Here is a 6,013-nt window from a genome sequence, read left to right as displayed (position 1 = left end):
ACTGCCTATGATGATATGTGTCCTACTGGCCAGGAAGTGATTAGAATGGTGTGGGCACCCCATTAGTCCAGGCTCAGGTCAGTGCTTGTGGCTGCCAGGCTGTGTTCTGTAGAGAAGGTGTTTGATGTGGAGGACAGCACTTCCCAGCAGATGCTGCTGCTGACAAACTGGGGCAGGCGCCATTTGTGTCTTTCCAACATGTACAGAGATAGCAAGTCTTTCTTTGTACGCACTGTCATTATTTATACACATGGATGAGAAAGATGCCTACTGATCCTTCAATCAATGGGAGTCACTCATCCCTTCAGTCCTTCATTCCCTCTGGTCAAAGAAAGAATTTTGTCTGCTCTTGCACTTTGCAGGAGCCTCACCTCTCCGGTTAGCAGATACCATGGCTAAACGTGGTCACTGCTGCCCAACCTGGGAGGAGGTCTCCCTTGTTTGCTGCCCTTGATACTAGGGTGACAGCATGCTGTCCTTGAACAGAGAGAAAGAAGTCAGAGGGATTATCTTGTTTTGAGATGATATGATGCCGTTTAGAGTGGAATTGTACCTTTAAATGCCCTGGCAGTCCACTGCACAAAATCTGTTGCCTTTGTCCATACCACAACTTGAAGTAGTTCATCAGGGACATCACTATGATAGGCAGTGGGGGGGGGCAGGAGGAGACATGGAGGAGAAGAAGTAACTCAAGTAACTCTGGTGGAGACTGAGCAGAATCAGATGGACCAGTTTCCTCTGATAAGTAGGCTTAAGTGACTCTTGAGTTGATTCCCTGGTGAGCACTGATCATCACAATGCCCACGTCACCCACTCATTAAACTCACTCAGTTTAATAAAATCAGGTATGGCATGGGACCAAAAAGAAAAAGAAATCCCACAAAGAAGGATTAGTGCCATGGATTCCATCTAGGGTTTCTGGAATCTTCTGGAATCATAGGCACCAGAGATCAAAGGGACTCTTTAAGGACCTCTTTAAGTTCTGTGGATTAAAAACAAGAGAAAAGATCAGCAGTGAGTTTTCTCCCTAGATCAAACAAAACTGTTATTAGAATTCCTAGATATAAAGTAGAAATTCACAGCCAAGCTGGTTTGGTTGCTGGAGCAGTTGGGTGTTACAGGGGGAAGGAGGATGTGCTTAATCCCAGACTATCAGCCTATTCTTTGACCCTCATAATTTTTGCCCTTCATTAAATTAAGTCTGGGAAGGGGTACCTGAGTGGCTTAGTTGGGTGAGCATCTGACTCTTGACTTCAGCTCAGGTCATGATCTCAGGATTGTGGGATTGAGCCCCTCAATGGACTCTGCTCAGCGTTGAGTCTGCTTAGGATCCTCTTTCCCTCTCCCTCTGCCCCTTCCCTACTCACACACTGAAAATAAACAAACAAACAAACATAAATAAATTCGTTAAAAAATTAATTAAGTCTGGGGGCAAATCCAGGGATCCTAGGGTTCTATGAAGCTCAGTATGAAAAAAGTTCTTTTCACCAAAAGATACAGAAACCAAGACCCAAAGAACTTGGAAGCCTAATATCCCAGGAGCAGCTGGTAGCAGAGCGAAGTCAGAGCCCAGCTCCTGGCTGTATTCTCTTCTACCCAGCAGAGCAGAATACATTGCTCTGTATTCTTTGAAGTTCAGAAAAGTTCCTAAGAAATAGTGAGAAACAATAGTCTAACCCTCAGCCGAGTATGTCCTTCTTGGCAAAGAAAAGTCGGTGGTACAAGAGGGCATTTCACACCACTGTTTTGTACTTCTAGGGCCTGGCTGGCTTCCAGAGCTCCCCCTCTTTGTGCAGTGAGTCAGGAAACCAAGTGACAAGGACATTCCAGTGTGGGCTGACAGGATGAAAGGAGGTTATCTTCTCTCTCAAATTGATATTTCAATCACATATGGAAATAGTCCCAGAGGCCATAATTAGCAACCAAGAACACTCTAACCCCTGTCCTGCTGTGGTTTGGTGACTGCACTCTAGGCGGGCACCCCCCTGTCTGCATCTTTCCCCGAAGGCTCTGGGAGTGAGAAAAAGAAAAAAGGGAGAGAAAAAAAATGAGGCAGCAGTTATTGTCACCAAGGATGACGAGAGCACATATAAGGCAGCAAATTCTTTTCTCAAAGGCTCGTAGCACAGCTTTTGGCACAAACACACGGAGGTTCAGAATCCAGCATAATCTGAAGACATTCTGAATCATCCCACAATTGCTGGCATTACAGGAGGAATCAGGAGTCTCTATTTTTTTTTTTCAAAACTGAGATTTTTTTTTAAAGGTTTTATGTATTTATTCAATAGAGAGAGAGAGAGAGAGAGAGAGAGGGAGCGTGCATTTACAAGCGGGGGAGCTGGAGTAGAAGCAGTAGAGGGAGAAGGAGGCTTCTTTTTTTTTTTTTTAATTTGCCCAAATGTATAGATTTATTTTTTTTTAATTTTTTTATTGGAGTTCAATTTGCCAACATGTAGCATAACACCCAGTGCTTATCCCGCCAAGTGCCCCCCTCAGTGCCCATCACCCAGTCACCCCAACCCCCACCCACCTCCCTTTCCACTACCCCTTGTTCGTTTCCCAGAGTTAGGTGTCTCTCATGTTTTGTCATCCTCACTGATATTTTCACTCATTTTCTCTCCTTTCCCATTATTCCCTTTCACTAATTTTTATATTCCCCAAATGAATGAGACCATATAATGTTTGTCCTTCTCCGATTGACTTATTTCACTCAGCATAATACCCTCCAGTTCCATCCACGTCGAAGCCAATGGTGGGTATTTGTCGTTTCTAATGGCTGAGTAATATTCCATCGTATACATAGACCACACCAGAAGCAGGCTTCTTGCTGAATAGGGAACCTTACTTGGGGCTCGATCCCAGAACCCTGAGATCATGACCTGAGTTGAAGGCAGATGTTTGACCGACTCAGCCACCCAGGCACCCCTGTTTTTTTTTATTTTTTGTTATTCTACTGGGCCAGTGCTCACAGATGAGTGACCATGTCTAATTGAGGACTGATATATTAGCAAACCTGCTTGACCATAGTTTTCAAGCCGTATTTACCAATCAACGTACCAGTAACAAAATTGATATTCTCCAACTTTGTATGTCTGACTCCTAAGGATATCACTGGACTGTTCCAAATTCAGGGCCTCTGAAGCCCCACCCCCATCCCCAGTATGTGCAGCCATGAAAGGAATCTCAGAAATAGGGAAGTGCAAATTCTCTTTTTTTTTTTCTTTTAAGATTTTATTTATTTATTGGAGAGAGAGCACGAGTGGGGAGGAGAGGAAGAAGCAGATTCCTCGCTGAGCAGAGAGCCTGACAGGGGTGTGTGTGTGTGTGTTGGGGGGGTGGATCACAGGACCCTGGGATCATGACTATGACCTGAGCTGAAGGCAGATGCTTAACTGACTGAGCCACCCAGGTGCATGGGGGGAGTCTAAATTCAATGAAAAAAAAAATAGATTCAGTCACTATCTGTATATCCAACCTACCAGCATATTTCAATTACTATGGCTTGGTAACAAATTACCCCAAAAATGTAAAGGTGTAAAGTGACTGTTATGTTCACAATTATGACAGTCATGAACTCCAACAGGGCACAGAGAGGATGCTTTTTTTCTTTGCTCTATGATACCTAGAATCATCTGGAAGCTCAATCACTGATATAGCTTGCTGTTTATGCTGACTGTTTGGGGGAGGTGCTCAATTCCTGTGCACATGGGCCTTCTCCATGTGGTCTCTCTGCATGGGCTGGTTTTAGCTTCCTAGATGCATGGTGGATGGTTTCTAAGAGTGAGCATTTTGAGAGAAAGAGCACAAGCAAGCAGGTAGAAAGTGATAGTCTAGCCTTAGACAGCATGTGGTATCACTTCTGTCACATTCTATTCATTCAGGCAATCACAGGCCCTGCCCAGGTTTGGGGAGAGGAAATAAGAATAGGTTCTGGAAGAGCATGTAGGCCCAAAAATATTGGTCTAGCCATTTTGGAAAATACAATCTAGCACACAGAGTAGCAGAATATAAGAGAAACTGTCTTCCTCTTAATACGTTTAGTGTCTGACTCTTGGTTTCAGTTCAGGTTGAGATCTCAGTCATGAGATCGAGCTCCTCATTAGGCTGTGCCCTGAGCTAAAAAATATATGCCGTTGCTTGTCGTATTGTGGATCTATATAGCCATTCCTGTGTCAGTCTACTCTGAACTGGTGTGTGTGCGCGCGCGCGTGTGTGTGTGTGTGTGTGCATTTTTAAAGATTTTATTTATTCATGAGAGACACACAGAGAGAGGCAGAGACAGGCAGAGGGAGAAGCAGGCTCCCTACGGGAGGATGCAGGACTTGATGTAGGACTCAATCCAAGGACCCCCAGATCATGACCTGAGCCAAAGGCAGACACTCAACCATTGAGCCACCCAGACATCCCTACTACTCTGAACTGTTAATCAACTCTGAAAAAGGTCTATAGTATGGACATGATGGGGCAAGCCACCAATGTGGGTGACTGGGATAATTAAAGAATGCGGCATTCAAAACACCACTGCAGTATGGCAGAGAATATGATGGCATTTGGCCCATGGAGACAGGATGGAGTATAGAAAAAGAATTCAGGGACGTCTGTGAAATTGCCCCAGTGCTGAAGTGAAATTACTGTAGGATCTGGATTTGCATATTGAAAAACTTTGCGTTATTTATAATATCTTTTTTTAAAGATTTTATTTATTTATTTATTTGAGAGAGAGAGAGAGCACAAGCAGGAGGAACAGCAGAGAGAGAGGGAGAAGCAGACTCCCCACTGAGTAGGGGCCCCAATGTGAGATTTGATCCCATGACCCTGGGATTATGACCTGAGCTGAAGGCAGCTACTTAATGGACTGAGCCACCCAGGCAGGCCTCTTTTTTTATCATGTATTTTTGCCAATAGGCAAATATTTCGCCAATATTGCCAATATGAAAAATTAAAAACATATAGCCTAAAGTAATTCAAACTTTTAAATTTTTTTTATTTATGATAGTCACACAGAGAGAGAGAGAGAGAGAGAGAGGCAGAGACACAGGCAGAGGGAGAAGCAGGCTCCATGCACCGGGAGCCCGATGTGGGACTCGATCCTGGATCCCCAGGATCGCGCCCTGGGCCAAAGGCAGGTGCCAAACCACTGCACCACCCAGGGATCCCAATTCAAACTTTTTATAATTAGAGTTCAGTATTTGTTTCAAATCCCCTTTGAAGTCAAATTTAAAATTAATTTGAGTATGAGTTGACTTCTTTTAGTGCTGAGATAATACCATACTCAAGAGATTTAAGAAGAGTAGTTTTATCCTTGCTCAGGCCCAAGTACAGAAGAGGGAGAGCCGCATTCCTTGGGACCAGGCTTGAAGATGGCAGCAGGAAATTGGGATGGAAGAGTCTTGCAAGAAGGTGGGACCCAAGGACATGGGATGACGGCTCCCTGGCCAGGTGGCCTCACCAAGAGATACTGCTCAGGCAATAAGCCCACAGAAGCTCTCAAAGGCCTGCGACTATAACCTTAGATCATCACATTTCTATTAATATTCCCAGGAAGGAGATTCCAGACCCCACTAGCATGATCTCAGACCCTAGTTTTTGCAAAGCAACCCCCAGGCATGTTGAAGAAGGTGTGGGATGCAGAGTGCCTGGGTGGTACAGTCAGTTAAGCATCTGACTCGGTTTTGGCTCATGCTGTGATCCCAGGATCCTGGGATTGAACCCTTCATTGGCCTCCATGCTCAACTCAGAGTCTGCTTGAGATTCTCTCTCTCTCTCGACTTATCCCACTCATGCTCTCTCTCTCAAGTAAATAAATAAATCTAAAATAAAAAAAGAATGTGTAGGATGCTATCTCATGCAGGTGCGACACACCTTCTTCATTCTTTCTTGCTGTCTTGCCTAATGTTATTGGCCATGATTCTTGGGAATGACTCGTCCTTGGGCTTATCACTACATCCCCAACTCTGGCCTCAGATCAGAGAGAAATCAAGGTATGAGTCTGACTCATACCTTCCCTTGGTCC

The sequence above is a fragment of the Vulpes vulpes genome, chromosome 12 (genome assembly GCF_048418805.1).
Source record: "Vulpes vulpes isolate BD-2025 chromosome 12, VulVul3, whole genome shotgun sequence".
Lineage (NCBI taxonomy): Eukaryota > Metazoa > Chordata > Mammalia > Carnivora > Canidae > Vulpes > Vulpes vulpes.
This window is presented reverse-complemented; position numbering follows the sequence as displayed.